This window comes from Poromitra crassiceps, assembly GCF_964638095.1.
Source record: "Poromitra crassiceps genome assembly, chromosome: 5".
Classification (NCBI taxonomy): Eukaryota; Metazoa; Chordata; class Actinopteri; order Beryciformes; family Melamphaidae; genus Poromitra; species Poromitra crassiceps.
The window spans coordinates 1,677,913-1,695,520 of record NC_139642.1 but is presented as its reverse complement, the minus strand read 5'-3'; positions in this window follow the sequence as shown (position 1 = coordinate 1,695,520).

Here is a 17,608-nt window from a genome sequence, read left to right as displayed (position 1 = left end):
ATAATACTGATCTGAGCTTCCATCCACCCAGCCGCACAAGAAACAGCCACAACAGTGCTGTGTGGGGGGGCGTGTCACAGGTGACAGAGTTAAGAGCGACACGTTCATTTCGCCCATGACATGACATGACATGACATGAACCGCGAGGTAAGCTAACGTAACTAATTAACATGCTCTAAGTCTTTTAAGACGAAATATCTTGATAGTGATTATACTGTTAATAATGTTGTCACGTTGATTCATTTAGACTAATGTCGGATTATACGAAATGACCAACCAAGCTCTTCCAAAATGTGGGGTGTCTTGCTCTCTTTCTCCTCAGCCTTCAGGAGTTGTGCTAACTTGCTAAGCTAAATTTAATGAATAGCTGACGAGTGAACAACACTTGGAAAGCTGCACCGTCTTCCAGCATTTAACCTCGATACGATAACGTGAGGTGACCACTATCTGGCAGGCTGCGGCAAACTGTGTTGAACCATGTGGAACCGTAAATCGCCAATGGCTCACTTTTTGGCAAGATCGCCAGCCATGTGTTGGCTTGCTGCGTCCCTTTTGTTTTAGGGACATCTGGTGGTTGAACCACCACTGAGCAACAGTTTTAAAACCACACAAGAGTGACAAAATGAAGATGGCACTAGGGATTTTAGGGCTGGAGGACAACACACAGCTTGACAGCGAGGACTCTGAAATAGAGTGTGACTAACAGAGTTAAATAAATGTTCATTTAAGTAAAGCAATTTTGTGTCTTATTTGTAAAATTAAATATCAACTGCAAATGAGTGAATAATGATATAGACATCAGCAGGTGGTGGTGATGTGGAGGTGAGTCAGCCGGTCGGGCGCCGGCATTGTCCCGCCACAGCTACTGGCTGCTCTGGTAAGATATCTGGCTGGTCAGAAGTTTGGGGAACTCTCTGATCCATGTCTGTCGAGACTGATGTTTGAGCCAAAGGTGAATTCCGTCTGTTAGAAACACCAAGTCATTTAATTTCCCCTGATCTCCACAAGGAGACACCAAGTGGTGATTCAGTGGACCTGTGTTGGCAGGCACCTCCCATTATAAATAGAGGCTGGGATCGGACCTCCCCCCTCTTTGTCTCCAAACATTTCCACCTCACCAGAGAGTGACCAGTTTGCCATGTGTGTTTTGTTTCTACAATGTAAGTTGCTTTTCAGTTTATTTATATTGATAGTATTTAAGTTCCTTCTATTGCTATTGAAGGTTTGCCTAATCATTATTTGCTGTATTTATCATTTATTGGGCTATATCTAATTTCTGTCTCTCCTTTGTCCAGAACCATGGCATGGCAATAACAACTCATTCCTTGGACAATCCATCAGTCTCAACATAAAGAGACTAAAACCAATAAATTGAAAGATGGATTGCAAACTTTGTTTCCTGGTGGTGTGTGGCTCCAGTTAGAACTTTAAATCCAGTACAAATTGGTCCTTCGAGCCGGATACTGAGCCACACTTCACACAACCACACAATAACCTAAAATGGCTGCTTCAGAGACTGATGGCATTCAGCTCAATGAAGGCCAGGCTCCTTCCCCTGAGCACATGGATGGATCTCAAGGTGTACCAGACTCAACCCAGCCTAACATGGACAAGGCCACCCACAAATTGTCTCAAACAGCACCTGAGCCATCTTTACCTGCTCACCAAACAGAGCCCAGCTTTTCACCTGATTTGCTTCCCCCTCAAATCACTTTGCCATCAGTAATTTGTGAAGTAGCAGCTAAACCCCCGACAAAGGCAATTGACCCAGGGGCTAGGCCAAAAAGAGATAGACGGCCCCCTGACTACTATGGGACTAGTATGCCACAGCGGAAGCAGAAGGCATCTACACGATCCCATAGCTCACGTAGTTCTCACAGTAAGAGGACTCAACCCACAGGTACAGCCTTTAGTTTGCCTACAAACTCTCAAAGTAGTAGGCATTCCAGGGGTAGCCACACTTCTCAGTTGAGTGATCTTCAAGCAAGCATTCTTGAACAAAAGCAAAAGAACGATGAGCTGGAGGAGCTAAGAAGACAAAGACACGAGGATGATGAGCTTGATGAACAATGTAAATTAATCGATGAAGAAGCCAGAGCTGCTCAGCATAAGCAACAAGACGCACACAAGGAGAGAGAGAAACTTGTTAGACAGGTTGGCATGAACCGAAAAATTCGTATTAAAGAACAAGAGCTTGAATCAGCCCAGCTGGTTTCTAGTTTTATAACCCAAAATATCTCTGAAGATGATCACCCTGGTGGAGCCTCTGCTCCTCTTACTCCCTCATATATTCAGAAAAATGTAAATGTAGCCACCTCATTTTATGATCTGCCACCTCCCTCCAGGATATTCACTCCTGCCCCCACAAACCTGATGTATGCTGACTCAAACTTGATGGACTTAACTTCTCATCCTCAATCTAGCTCTCCTGTAAGATTAACTAATGCCTCCCAAACCCTTCCCATGCTTCAACCAATACAGCAAAACTTAGTTCATGCTCCCTCTTTGCCCTCTGCAGTTACTAGACGAAGAGCTACTGCTCAAGCTGCACCATTGTCCATTCCCTATGCCCAGGCTATACCCTCTTATAGTTATGTACCTCCTCCACCTCAAGTGAATGTCCAAGCCCCTAATTATGCAGTTACGCCTGGTCCTAGGCAGTCCATTTTTACTGGTAGTCTGCCACCAATGCAAGCCATGACATCCCAGCAGCCACAATCTGTTTCCTCACCTTTTCAAACTCCCAATGTCATGGATTTGTTCATAGCTTCTGCTTATGGAATACCAAGGCCCTCACTTCCTGTATTTAGGAGTGGTCGAGAAAGTGATTTTTCCCTCCTGAAGATGGGTCTGGATAACCTCCTTGACAACCACCCCCATCTTACTGAGCAATATAAATATCAAGTCCTCCTACAACATCTTCAACACCCAGGAGCTAGCAAATTGGCCAAATCCAGCATGCATGATGCAAGACCATATTCCACCGCTCTCCTAGCACTTCAAGAGAAATACGGTCAGCCAAGGCTGCTCGTTCAGAGTGAAATTGGAGCAATATTGAATTCCCCCATTCTTCGCATAGGTGATGTAGAGGCCTTTGATGACTTTTCCCTTTCTATCCATGCACTGGTGGGAATGTTGCTGTCCCTAGAGGGCCCTAATGGGTCAGAATTAAGATGTGGCTCTCATGTAGACAGACTCCTCAGTAAACTCCCTGTGCAATACAGAGATGGATTTGTCGAGCATTGTATTAATCGTGGCATTCTGACTGGGCAGGCAAACCAAACATATTCCCTCCTTGACCTTTCAACCTGGCTGCAGTCAAAGTCAAGAGCCAAACGCATATCAGAGAGAGCTGTTGAGCTTCACAGACAGGAAAGACCACGGACTGGTAAGGAACGCCAGCCCTCCAGACAAGTCTCCTCTGTCTACCTTTCAACATCATCTGAGATGGATGGCACACAAAAGGTCTACACCAAAGAAAAGGTAAATGTGAATAAACCTAAGCCTTACTGCCCCTACTGTAATGTCAGAGACCCTTTCCTTGGCTCATGCACAGAATTCAAAAAACTCTCTAAAAATGACATTATGAAATGGATGGAGGAGAAGGGGAGATGCAGTAAATGTGGGAGAATACACAAAATTGACAAATGCACCTTAAAGAGGCCATGTAATCTGTGTAAGGACATTCACCTAACCATTCTCCATGATGTCATTACAAACAACTCTGCCACAGTTATGCTGACATCCTCTCCATCAGAGCTCCTTTACATGGACAAACCCAACCGCTCACATAAAGTCATGCTGAAAGTTGTTATTGTTTGTCTCCACAATGGGGAAAGGACCCTCATAACTCATGCAGTCCTCGATGATGGTGCGGATAGATCTATTCCGCTCCCCCAAGCTGTCCAGTGTTTGGGCCTCACAACTCAGCCTGAAACCATCTCTCTACGCACAGTGAGACAGGATATAGTGCAATTGAATGGAGCATCTGTATCCTTTGAGATTTCCCCTATCAACAAGCCAACTGAAAGACATGCTATCAACGGAGCATTCACTGCAGGAAATCTTGGTCTGTCAGAGCACACATACCCTGTGAAGCAGCTACAGGAGCAGTACCACCATCTCAGAGGTATCCCATTGCAGTCTATTGATCATGCATGCCCTCTTGTCCTCATTGGCTCAGACTATGCCCATCTCATCACAGCCACAGAGCCAATACTCATGGGGCCCACTGGCAGTAAATACCAGGCTAGGATGGGCTCTCCAAGGGCCAGCCAGCTTAATCCAAAGCCAGCACACACTCTCCTTCACTCTCACCTGCTTCAAAAGTGAATTGCTCAGGAATGTGGAAAGACTTTGGCAGATTGACACTTTTCCTAATATGAATGAAAAGACAGCCACAAGGTCAAAACAAGACAAGCAAACTCTCGATCTACTCCACTCTAAAACAGTTAGAGTGAAGATAGATGGTGTAATTCGTTATGCCACTCCACTGTTAAGAGCTTCCAACATCCCTGTCCTTAAAGCTCCCAAACAAGCTGTCCTGCCCCGTCTCTGTGCTACAGAAAGACGCCTGTCCAAAGATCCCAAACTGTCTGAAAAATACCAAGAGGAACTTGATAAGCTTGTGCAGTCTGGCTATGTGCAAAGGATTCCCACTGAGCAGGTCGACCAACCAGAGGAAACCTGGTATTTCCCACATCACATTGTTGAACACAACCAAAAACACAGAGTTGTATTTGACTGCTCATTTGAATATATGGGACTAAACCTAAACAAATGTCTTCTGCCTGGCCCAACACTGGGTCCCTCTCTCCTTGGAGTTCTACTCAGATTTCGCCAACATACCATTGCCATCTGTGGATATATTAAAGGGATGTTCCACCAAGTACGCCTTTTGGATGAGGACTAGTGCTGCACGATTTGGGGTAAAGGTGCGATTAGCGATTAGGGTGGACAATATTGCGATTGCGATTGTGATTGCGATATAATAAACAAGAGGTATCTAGGGATGTGCCGGCATGAGTTTTTGACGGTATAACCTTGGACAAAAATACCACGGTTTCACGTATCACAGACTAAAATACATGAAATATGTTACAATTTAAAATATATTAAAACTAATTAAATAAACCAATTTGAAATAAAATTAAAACATTTTGAGACATTTGCCTGTCCCAAACATGTAAAAAAAGAAACACCAGAAAAATAGAAACTGCACTGTGTTACAGCACATAGAAGATGGCTCAGACTGGCAAAGTTAGTTACATGTCTGTCGAGTAGTACAATGATACACCCCGTTTATTTATTTTGTAGCGACAGATGGCCTTAAACGCCACACTCACGTGACCCTTCTTGAGAGAGAGGTAACGTGCATATTTCTGCATACTTTATCGAGGGACCATGAAGGCGTCATGTGACAGGCTAACGCTAGTTGAAGCCTGGAGGTGCTGCTGCTGGCAGCTGCGACAGTGTTTTGCTATCAACCTTGTTAATCTCGCTATATTCTTCATCACAGCGGGTCATTACCCACTGTGCACTTAATCGTGCACTAGTTCTGCATAAGCACCTGCAGCTCTCTCCTTATTTTACTGACGTTCTCAGTAATCACACGGCTGTTTACATGCGTTTCTGAACGGCAAGCTAGTTATTAGCATAGCTAGCTGTTAGCGATCATGGATGTTCTCTCTCTCCCTCTCGGTAAGATGTAACTTTGTTGCGCATAACATTACTTATTTGCGGGAGTGCATGGGAGAAGCCTCCCGCTAGTGTTGATGCCCAGTGTGATGGCAGAGAAACGTGTGTTTGCTGCATCGCGTGTAACGTTAGAGGACACACACACACACTCAAAAAGACGTGAAAAAATAATAATAATCGCACACTTTTGCGGTTATGTAATCGCACGTGCTGACATCGCGATTGCGATTGCGATTAGATTAATCGTGCAGCACTAATGAGGACAAACCTTTACTCCGTTTCATATGGAGAGGAATGCAGCTAGACCAGGAGCCCAGTGTTTATGAATGGCAAGTCTTGCCATTCGGAACAACATGTAGCCCATGCTGTGCCACCTATGCAGTCCACAAACATGTCCAGGATCACAGTGAAGGAAATGAGGAGGTCCTTCAATCTGTCCAACATTGCTTTTACGTTGATAACTGTCTCCAAAGCGTCCCTTCCTCTCATGAAGCCAAGTCCCTCATTGACAAAATTAGACCTCTGCTAGCTGACGGTGGGTTTGACATCAGACAATGGGCGAGTAATGATCCAGCTGTAATACAACATCTCCCACCAGACGCAAAGTCTAAAACCAGTGAATTGTGGTTCTCAGAGAACCAAGGTGTTACTGAGATATGGCATTACCGAGCTTGAAAATGGCGTTTGTGGGGTCACAGTGACCAGAGTGAGATATCTGACCAGAGTGAGATATCATGTTAACGAGCATGAAACGAGCGGTCGTGATGGCACAGTGACCCTGAAATTTGACCACCAAAATCTAATCAGTTCATCCTTGAGTCCAATTGGATGTTTGAGGCAAATTTGAAGAAATTCCGTCAAGGCGTTCCTGAGATATCGCGTTAACGAGCTTGAAAATGCCGTTCGTGAGGTCACAGTGACCTTACCCTTTGTCCTTTGACCACCAAAATCAAATTAGTTCATCCTTGAGTCTGAGTCGACGTTTGGGGCAAATTAAAAGAAATTCTGTCAAGGCCTTCTTGAGATATCGCGTTAAAGAGCTTGGAAATGGGGTTGATGAGGTCACAGTGACCTTGAACTTTGACCTTTAATCACCAAAATGTACGGTAATCAGTTCATCCTTGAGTCCACGTCGACGATTGAGGCACATTTGATTAAATTCCGTCAAGGCTTTCCCTGAGATATCGCATTAACGAGCATGAAAGGAGCGGTCATTAGGTCACAGTGACCTTGAACTTTGACCACCAAAATCTAATCAGTTCATCCTTGAGTTTAAGTGGACGTTTGAGGCAAATTCTAAGACATTCCACCAAGGCCTTCCTGAGATATCGCATTAACGAGCTTCGGAATGGCATTCATGAGGTCACAGTGACCTTGAACTTTGAACCTTTGACACCAAAATCTAATCAGCTCATCCTTGAGTCCAAGTTTGAGGCAAATTCAAAGAAATTCCATCAAGGCCTTCCTGAGATATCGCGTTAACGAGCTTGGGAATGGCATTCATGAGGTCACAGTAGGGGTGGGCGATATGACGATCTTAGATCGTTCACGATCAGAATGGCTGGACGATCTGCCTTTCCAGACAGATCGTTAGAATCGCGTTACATGCAGTGCACATTCTATCAGTTGCATTTCTATGTCTGAAAGACGCTTCCAAAGTTGTCCCCCCCTCCCCCTTTTCACTTTGCAAAGTGCGGCAGCATGGATGATGACAACACGGAGGGGCAGTGGTTTGACACACACACACACACACACACACACACACACACACAGGGCTTGCCTTGACACGAAGGACCTCCCATCATCCCGGGGACCTTAAAATCGTGATGAAAATTAATTTGGGGACGGAGCCGGGACGATACCCTAAACACACGCTCTGCTCGTTAATGAACGGCGATGAAAATGACACAAACGCAAATGCGACCTTTACAACACACACAAACAAACATGCGGGCACTGGCAGAGAGACAAACAGGCAGATCGAGCGGAACTCATCGCGCAAAAAGTGTCTGAATCTCATCTATGGCTGCTTTATATTTGTCATAGTTTGAGTTTAATTTGCTTCAGTCGGACTTTGTCAGTTATTTTAAATGCGAGGACGCATTGCTCCTAATCTAGCTGCTGCCCTCATCCTGCTGCCTCGTATTCTCAGGACAGCGCATTTCAGCTCCACCTTTTATTTTCTTCCCCCCCGCCTCTCTCTCATTGCTTAAAGCTCAACTCTGTGTCTGTGTGTGTGTGTGTGTGTGTGTGTGTGTGTGTCTGCTCTGTCCCCACGCTCTCTCTGTCTATCGGTCTCTCTCTCTCTCCATTAAATTAGCAGATTGACAAATGACAATTACGCAACCGACAGTGGACTCAATCGCAGATAGCCCATATATTCGTCCCATCGCCCAACCCTACTGTATAAATAATAGTGAACCAAGAGATAGATAGATAGATAGATAGATAGATAGATAGAGAGATAGATAGATAGATAGATTGATAGATAGATATGTTCCAAATGTTTGCTCTTCCAATGTGAGGAAGGACTCTTGCCTACAGAGGTAGGACATGATGCAGTTGTGATGATGAGAGACAAAATGGCCTCTGCTGTTGTCTGCTGAACAGACCGGCGGAGTGATATTTTAGTGATGAGGCCGTTCTCAAATCATTCATTAGGTGTGCTGTTATGTTCATTTGAGAACGGCCTTTGACCAATCCGATTGTTTTGCTAGGAACTACGGCCCCTATCTTCCCACTGGCCTTAGGCGCTAAAACTGGCGTTAAACGCAAAAAAACGCGCCTTGCGCCTGCCTCGGGAAGATGGCAACATGGTTTTAGGCCCCGAAATGCGCTTTACGCCGAAGAGGCGTGGCGCAGTGCCAGAATAGGCCAGAATGGGCGTTTCGGCCTTAAATACCGGCCGAACGTTATCTTCAACCCTGGCGTTAATTTAGCGCTTAGCGCTTTTCAAAACCAGGGCTTATTCAGTGCGCTGGTTATATTACTGTGCGTAATTGTGCAGAGCTCTCCTCTGCCGTCTCACTCTCCTTCCCCCCCCTCTCTCTCTCTCTCTCACTCCCTCTCTCTCGCACGTCAGACAGGCACAATGACCGATGAAAAAAAAGTTGTTATACCGTAGTTTGGAGCCCCTGTCATTCAGAGGCTGTTGCATCATCCTACCTGTGTGCTCCCCTACCAAAGCCACACATGTGAAATCTCCCAGCATGCATTGAGGCTAATACATTTCGAGAAGAAATAGCAACCAAATCAGCCTAAATAGGCTAAGTGGTAGATATAAATAATATGTACGTTAACACAAGATGCAATTCTGGAACATTTCAATATTGGACAAAATTAAAATTAAAACACAACCCTATGTGAAACATATATGTAATCCAGGTGGTATATATATCCCTCGCAAAGTTAACGTGATATAGATGAGTGATAGCCTAACACGGTTCTACTGTGATGTCCGCTCCAATAAGACTTGGCTTACTTCACATGTACTTTTACAATAAAAACACATTTATGCAATGCCTTTACATAATGTAGGCTATATTTATGTGCATCATGTAGCCTGTGCAGCAGGTCGTCTACAAGTTATAAAACTACCTGCCCTGAATGAGCCGAGTGGGGGTGCTTGTTCACTATTGTGAAAGTTATGTGTTTACAACATAAAGATCGTGGAATTGGATGCTATCGGGAATGTCACCGATAGTTAACGTTCTATATTGTAGGCTACAGGGAGACCGCATCAGCCCTGCTGAACAGATCTGTATTTGCCTGGCTGTAGGTTGAATTGTTTTATTCAGCCTATGATCTGTGATGTGCTGAGATATCCAAATTGGCATGAAGAGATGACAGCATGCAGCCAAAACCCGGACATGGATCAAGTGGATCGGAGCTTCGAAAGGAAGAATGTCATTGAGCACAGTTGTGAATAATTCTACTCTTAAAAGACGTGGTTATAATGGTTAACTCATTGAGTGCCAGCCACTTTTGGAGAACGGACGCTCCCAGTGCCAGAGTTTCAGAGCGTTTTCAGTGATTTCTCGAGGCCCACAGAATATTGTGTGATATTACTATGTAAACACCGAACACGCACAAAGAACGATGAGACTCTCTTCTATCATCTGCAAAAAAAAGTTTATTGATCCCATTTTCCGTTCTTTAGTTATGAGCCGGAGAAGATAGCTTGATAAACAGCCATTTTTTTCTAGAAGCTGAGATAATGAGCCTTTTGTGAAATTAAACATTTCAAGCACATCACTGACTCTGAAGCTAATATTTTCTAATGTAGTCACACCTCAAAAATAATTTCCTTCAATAAAACAGTGAAGGCCAGCAAATTTTGTTTGGCAGAATAATATTTTTTAGCTGCAACCTGGCCTCTGCGTGCGCTGCTGGTTGCAGCTTCTTGCTGGTCTTGATTTGCTGCTGGTGGGCATCGGATATTCTGGTTTGCGTTTGCCAATCCTGTCCTGCTGTCTGGGTCTGTCTGGGTGTTGTGTGCTGCTCTGCGTGCCACCCCCCCCCCCCCCCCCCCCGCCTCAACTGCAAACCCCTCGTAGTGGGAGTGTCTCTGGTGGCTTTCTGCTGCTGTGCACAGTGAAGGGTGCGGCCGGTGCGCTACATCCAGCTTTTTTACAGCGTTCCGCGTGTGTTTGTCACCGGCTCCCATGCTTCCAGTTGAGAATAATAACAACTCCGCGGCTGATCATGCGGATGGGCTGTCGCAACGGACACGGAGGGGCTTAATTGTGGCAGCAGATTGGCTGCTGCAGGCACAGCTAACGTTATGCTTCACGCATATCGATGGATGCATACGGATGCGATGCGATTTCCGTTTCCCCAACGACTTCTTCTTTGTTTTTTCCTCGCCTTTCTGTAATCTGGAGAGCACTGTCGCCACCTAATGGGTCCCTAAAATAGCTTTTACACATTCAACAGCCACCATACTTTCACAGGAGATGGATCTGGCTTTGATGCACGTCCCACCGTCAAAAAACGCAATTGACGAACATACTCGTCCTTGGCACTCTACGTTACTAAACCAATTGACGAACATACTCGTCCATGGCACTCAATGAGTTAAATACGAAACACGAAAATATCGAGTGCACTGGAGGGTAGGGATGCAACGGTATGAGTTTTTGACGGTATGATAACCTTGGACAAAAATACCACGGTTTCACGGTATCGCGGTATTGCGGACCTTTATGTGTAAAAAATGCCAATGAACCAAATTTATTTTATTTTTAACAGGTTGCTGAATTGTGGACTGAGAAAAAATGTTAATGTAACCTCCAACTGTAATGACAGTTAACTGGCAAGTATGTGTTAATATAGTTTGTTATTATACTATGTTAATATAGTACTGTTCTTACTTATAAATGTAAACGATTTAATCTAATTAATTTGATGTGAAACTAAAACATCATAATAATATCAAATACACGCTTCTCTTTTGTAATGGGTGAACACTGGACACAATTATTGTTTCCTCACACACACACACACACACACACACACACACACACACACACACACACACACACACACACACACACACAGCCTCTGTCCCTGTTCTGTCTCTCTCTCTCTCTCTCTCTCTCTCTCACTCACACACACAAAGTTTGTGCGTACTTTTCCACTGACAGGTTGGAGGAGTCTTTCGTCATTATCTAATGTTACTTCTCTTCAGTGCAATACGTTTTGATAACGAGTAACGACCTGCTGTACAGCGACGTTCGCTCAGTCAACTAACGTTAACGTTAGTTAGTGGATAAAGATAGCTGGTGTTAGCTAGCTAATTAGCCATGTTAGCTGCCTCAGTAGGTAACGTTAGCATAGAGAGAGCATGTATCTGACGTTTGTTAGCTACTCCTCAAACCTGCGGGTGGAAATAGTTTATGTCCAATGCGATGTATGTTGAAGCAAGAGAACGTTTTAATGTAGCTTGAATTTGACAAATAACGACGGGTCGTGCTCACGCAGATCTAAGCCCTGGCCATCCTAGGCTCAACGCGAGACTCATCAGTCATTCTGATGAGTCTCGCGTTAAGGCTATGGCCATCTGTGATTTTACAATAGCCGAAATATTCCCATACAGCCGACGTCGTCTTTTTAGATGGGGGGAAAGTTCAGGGGGGTCCTTCCTTGCGTTCTCCTGCTTTATCACACACATGGTTGTAAACACAGTCAGGGATAGCTCCTCACAGCTCCTCACTACTGTGCGTCTAGGTAGGCATGCAGCAAGGGGGAGGGGCCGCGTAAGCTGCACTCTGCAAGCAACCGGCACGTTGTTTTGGGGAAACAGCTGATACCGTGGAGAAGGTATGACGGCAAATCTTAGTGGTTTTGATACCGTGACTTTTTCAAACCGGGGTATACCTTCAAACCGGAAACCGCTGCATCCCTACTGGAGGGGCACTAATAATTTCACATTTTTGTCTTTACTTAACCTGTAGTTTATGCACATCTGGGGTATCATAATATGATATGAGTGTTTTAGTAAAGTGTATCACTCAATACAAAAATAAAGGCTTTAATACAACCTATGGCTGCATAGTCTCCAGATAAAACACAATGACAAAAGACATAGTAATTAGACTCTTATTCAGGGATGCAGTCATGGATGGATAGGTAAAAAATGTGACAGATACCAGGGCAGACACAAAGTCATTCACTTAAGTGCCCTATTTTTGGATGAAACTGTTACCTGTGACTACCTGTGACTAGTTTGCATCCCTGCTTATTCTATTATCATGTTACTTGCAACGAAATGGGTTGTCTGCTTCCACCAGATTAAATAAAATATATTATGTTGTATGTTATGTTTTTTTAATGTAAATGTGCACATTTGTTTTCATTATTATTGATCTCCAAACAGATCATGGCCCTGTCCAGCACCTATAGTTAAGCTAAAGTTAAACTCAAGTCCATTCGGTCCAAAGCTAATTATCTACATGTACCCACTCCATTAACTTCAATAGAACGTTAGCTCCATGTTAGCCGTTAGCGGGTAGACTGGACGTTTTATTTCGGGTAAAGCATGAGAGGTTTTTATATGGATTACGCCAGGTCTGGGAGTATGAAGTGCTTCCAATGCGTGGATGTTTGCCAGAACAAGCCGTTTGGGGAGTGCTTACACCGATTGTGCGAACACCGCTGCTGCGCTGCCTGGACCGATAACGCCAGCTAACCTAACGTGGTTCACTAGCCACAGCTAGTGTCAGCCACAGCTAACATTAATGCTAAACAAATCTGCTGCCTCCTCGTCAGGTTTGGTTTAACGTAACGCTAGCTGAGGCTTTTCCTTTCCTCTGGGAAAGCCTTGAGAGACATGTGTTGCAAATCAAGAGGCTTTTAGCGTTGTCAGTAGAGGACTGAGCGGACAGAGCGAGTGTGCTGTGTTTGTTGTCAAGTTTAGTTTAGTTTAGTTTATTGGACAGTTGATACAATACATGATGAAAAAATAAGTCACGCATCATAAAAATGTCAAGGATAGCACAAAAAGACAAAGGGCTCTATCTTCCCAACGGCGGTAATTTTGTGTTGGCGCCAGTTTTGCGCTGGAATAGCGCCACGCAAAGCCCTAATTGTGGGCGTGTCGGCCCGCTGCGCTTCACGTCATCTCAGCGCAAACCTCCATAGGCGTGTTTATGCCCATAAAGGATTCACAAGGTGAGATCACTCCCGTTAAAAGCCACAGCGTCAGAAGCCCTCCTACTGCTGGACTCTTCATAGGAATCGTCAACCATATACATCTTATGGAAAAGATGACATTCTCTCTCCGCCTCCAGAAAGACAAGGGTGAAAACCTCTGGATAAAGTGGGACTGCTACCTGCAGGAATCTGAGACTGGCTAGGGTTCTTTATTTTATTTTTATTTTTTTTATTATTTAATTGTATCTCTCTCTGTGTCCCCTCGCTTCCATCCAGCATTCTTTCCTCTCTCTGCCATTCTTGAAATAACAAAGTTACTAACATATGAAGATCCGCACCTGGAATACCTCTCTCAAAAAGACCTCCTGTTCGCTGCCTCTTTTTGTATTTGTATTTGTATTATTGTTTTTGTTTCTATTTGTGTATACCTGTCTGTCTTTGTCTTTTTTGAAAATTGATAAAATAAAGAGTTAAAAAAAAAAAAAAAAGCCACAGCGTCACCGCCATCACGTCACCAGCTTCTTTCTTGCTGAGAGGGGATCATGTCTATGTTCCCCGGGTTCTATGTTCCCCGGGTTCTATATTCCCCGTTTTTCACTAACCTCTCCCAGCCCCCACGCCAAACCTAACCTCCCCCCATGCCTAAACCTAACCTCCCCCAGACCCTAACCCAAAACCTAACCTCTCCCACCCCCACGCCTAAACCTAAGGTCGGCATTGCGGGTGGTCGGCATAGCGGGTGGACACCATTTGGGAAAAACGGGGAACATAGGACCCGGGGAACATAGGACCCGGGGAACATAGGGATGACCCCGCTGAGAGCAAGCAGAGAAACGGGCTATAGTTGAAAATCAACGTGGCATTCCGAGGAGAGAAGAGTGTGTGCAGGCGCGAGGAGAGTGACATCCATGCATGTAAATGTATCTGTACTGTCTGCGCTCAGGCGTACGCTTGGTATAGTGGGGTTGTTTGCGCTAAGACCAGCTATTTGCTGGTGTTAAAATTGAGAGCACCCAAGGCCCCTTTTCTAACACATTGCGCTGGAACGCCTATTTTGGAACGGGCAACGCCCAAACCTCTCTTTGCGCTCGGCACATACCGACGGTATCTTCCCCACAGCGCTACCGACACGCCTGGGCCACGTCTACACCTGTGTCATCCCAGCGCAAAACTGGACAGTGGAGGCAGACGATAGCTTAAGACGCTGGGAAGATAGCAATAAGAGGCGCGCAAACGATAGCGCCGTACGACGATAGGGCCCATAGACTTATTTCCGTTGTGGTCCTTGGTCTCGGTACATACATCAACATTACCTACCTACATCATAAAAGCAAAATCAATAAAATACAACAAAATACTACTTGACTACAGTGACGTACTAGGTTTAATCCTGGACTTGTTCTAGCCATTTCCTAACGTTCACCTTGAAACTATTTGGGTTCAGGCTTTGTTTGATGGTCAAAGGCAACTCATTCCATTCCTGAGCTCCTGTGTGAGCAAATGAGCATTGCTCCATCTTTGTTCTACACCTTGGAGGATGCAGGTTGGCTAAGCTAAATCTAGTTCTGTGGCTGTGTGATTCTCGATCTCGAACACTTGGAAAATAGCTACTAAGATACTTGGGGGCCCTGTCATTGACAATGTTGTGCACCATGTTGAGCCTAAGCTGTGCTACTCTGGCCTCATCTGGTAGCCAGTTGAGCTCCTGAAAATGGCTTCTCCCAACGTGATCCCGGGGGCCAAGGCCCATCACAACTCTACTGTTGCCAGCAACAGAAGTGAAATTTGGTCCGCCGTGTAACTCGTCCGGCCAGTCGTTTGAATGCATTAAGCAACGTTCCGCACAAATACATAGATCGGTCCGCGTAAACCATTGCGGGATTACTCCCCCTTTATAAATTGAAAATATGCAGGAATTTCCAAAAAGATGCGCGAATCTCACAATCCCGTGCCAGATTTTCAGACTTCTACGTTCTTTTGTGTTAACTTCTTGTAAATGAAAGATGCCAATGCTGAATAATGGTGAACAATTCATAAATTTGCTATGGGGACTGCCCGGAGCCCTCTCAAGGACCCCTGGTGGCCCTGGATTTAAATATATGCTACACATCTGAATATTGTTTATATTTGCCATTGTAATTGATAGTATTCTGTTACATCACCACACGGCCATCTTGGTAGGAAAATAACAGGTGATTGTGATCAATTAACAGGTGATTACAATCAAGTGACACTTACAGCCAATGAGCTGTGTGTATTGTAGCGCCATATTGGTAGGAAAAAGGCTTGTGACATCATGGGAATACTGAATAGGAGCAGAATTTAATTGATGGTTATGCTCATAGTTATTAAGTAAATCTGAGTTGTTTGATGACCTGCATTATATGCTTATTTGATTTAATATAATACTATTTGAACCTATGAATATGAGCTGTTTGTTTATCACCCAAAATCTTTCACTAGGCTAATGGGCTACCACACAGTGGTTAAACTCAATCCCTATATATATATATATATATTAGGGCTGTCAATCGATTAAAGTATTTCATCGTGATTAATCGCATGATTGTCCATAGTTAATCATGATTCATCGCAAATGAATCGCACAATTTTTTATCTGTTCTAAATCTACCTTAAACCGATATTTTTCAAGTTTTTAATACTCTTATCAACATGGGAGTAGACGAATATGCTTGCTTTATGCGGATATGTTTATTATTATTGGAACAATGACAAATACTGTCCAGAATATTCTTCAGAATAACCTCAAGGGTGTGCATGCTGAACCATACTGTATAGTGAAGTAGAAGCATATAGGCTACTGTAGTAAGCTGCATAATTAGCCTACTGGTTCATCTGAAGAAAAGAGCACAGGAGCAGCTGTGTGCCAGCTCTCTCTTTCTCTCTCGGTCTCTCTCTGACTCTGGTCTGATCGCCCTCCCTGTCTGTCTGTCTCGCTCGCTTTCTCTGCCTCTCTCCCCCCCACGCTCCGTCTGTCTGTCTCTCTCTCGTGTGTGTGTGTGTGTGTGTGTGTGTGTGTGTGTGTGTGTGTGTGGATTGTCTGAATTGTCTAACCCAGTGATACTCAACTCGTGGGCCAGGGGCCAGATGTGGCCCGCGATAGGGTACCTAGTAGGGCTGGGCGATTAATCGAATTTTAATCATGATTGCGATTTGGGCTGTCCACGATTATGAAAACAAGATAATCGACATCAAACGATTTTGCGGCTCTTGTCACTCTCGTTCTGTCTTGTGTTATAAATCAAGCGCACCCCTTCCTTTGCTCGGCCCCTCCCCCAAAGCACACCGTTTCGCTTCAGCTCGAGTTGTGAATGACTGTCATGTGAAGAGCCACGGCACGTTTCTCCTACCCGCTTATTTCCGTGGTAGCACAAGAATAAGATAGACAGAAGTCATCAGAAGGGCGTAAAGCCATGTTGCTATCTTCCCGAGGCAGGCGCAAGACATGTTTTTTTTGGGTTTAAGGCCAGTTTTTGCACCTAAGGCCTGTGGGAGAATAGGGCCCGAGGTCTTCAGGTGGTGTTTTGGGGAGATTTTAAGTAATGCACTTTATTATTTTAGTTAAAGTAGTGATAGTGTTTCTTATTATCTAGCCTCTGCATTTTGCTCTCAAAGTGCACCAGCTTGATACATTTTTACTTTAAAATGTACAAAATGTACTCCCGGGGGGGTATGCCCCCGGACCCCCCTAGGGCAGTGGTCCCCAACCACCGGGCTGTGGACCGGTACCGGGCCGCAACACATTTGGTACCGGGCCACGAGCCCGGAAAAAACTGACATTGCGATATATATTGCGATATGAAAAAATACAGAGATTTTCACCAGATTACCAGAATAGCTCTATTTTAAAGAAAATAATACTTCTATTGGGGTGATTTTGTAGAGGAGTCCATCTGATTTTGGAGGGGAAATTTGTTATTTTAATGTTTCTCAACCACTGGGCTGTAGGGATGGGTACCGAGACCCGGTACCAAACTGGCCCCGGGGCCGGATTTCGGGATACCGGAGGATCAATAAGCTTTCACGTTAACGGTTCTCTTATCGGTACTGTCTGGAGTGGAGAAATTAACACGTTCACTGCCATTGACGAGATATCTCGTCTTAAAAAATCCAACGGTTGACTGCCAATGACGAGATATCTCGTCTTAACACATTCACTGCCATTGGCGAGTTGACTCGTCAAAAAAAATCCAACGGTTGACTGCCATTGACGAGTTAAGTCGTCAAAAAAAAGATT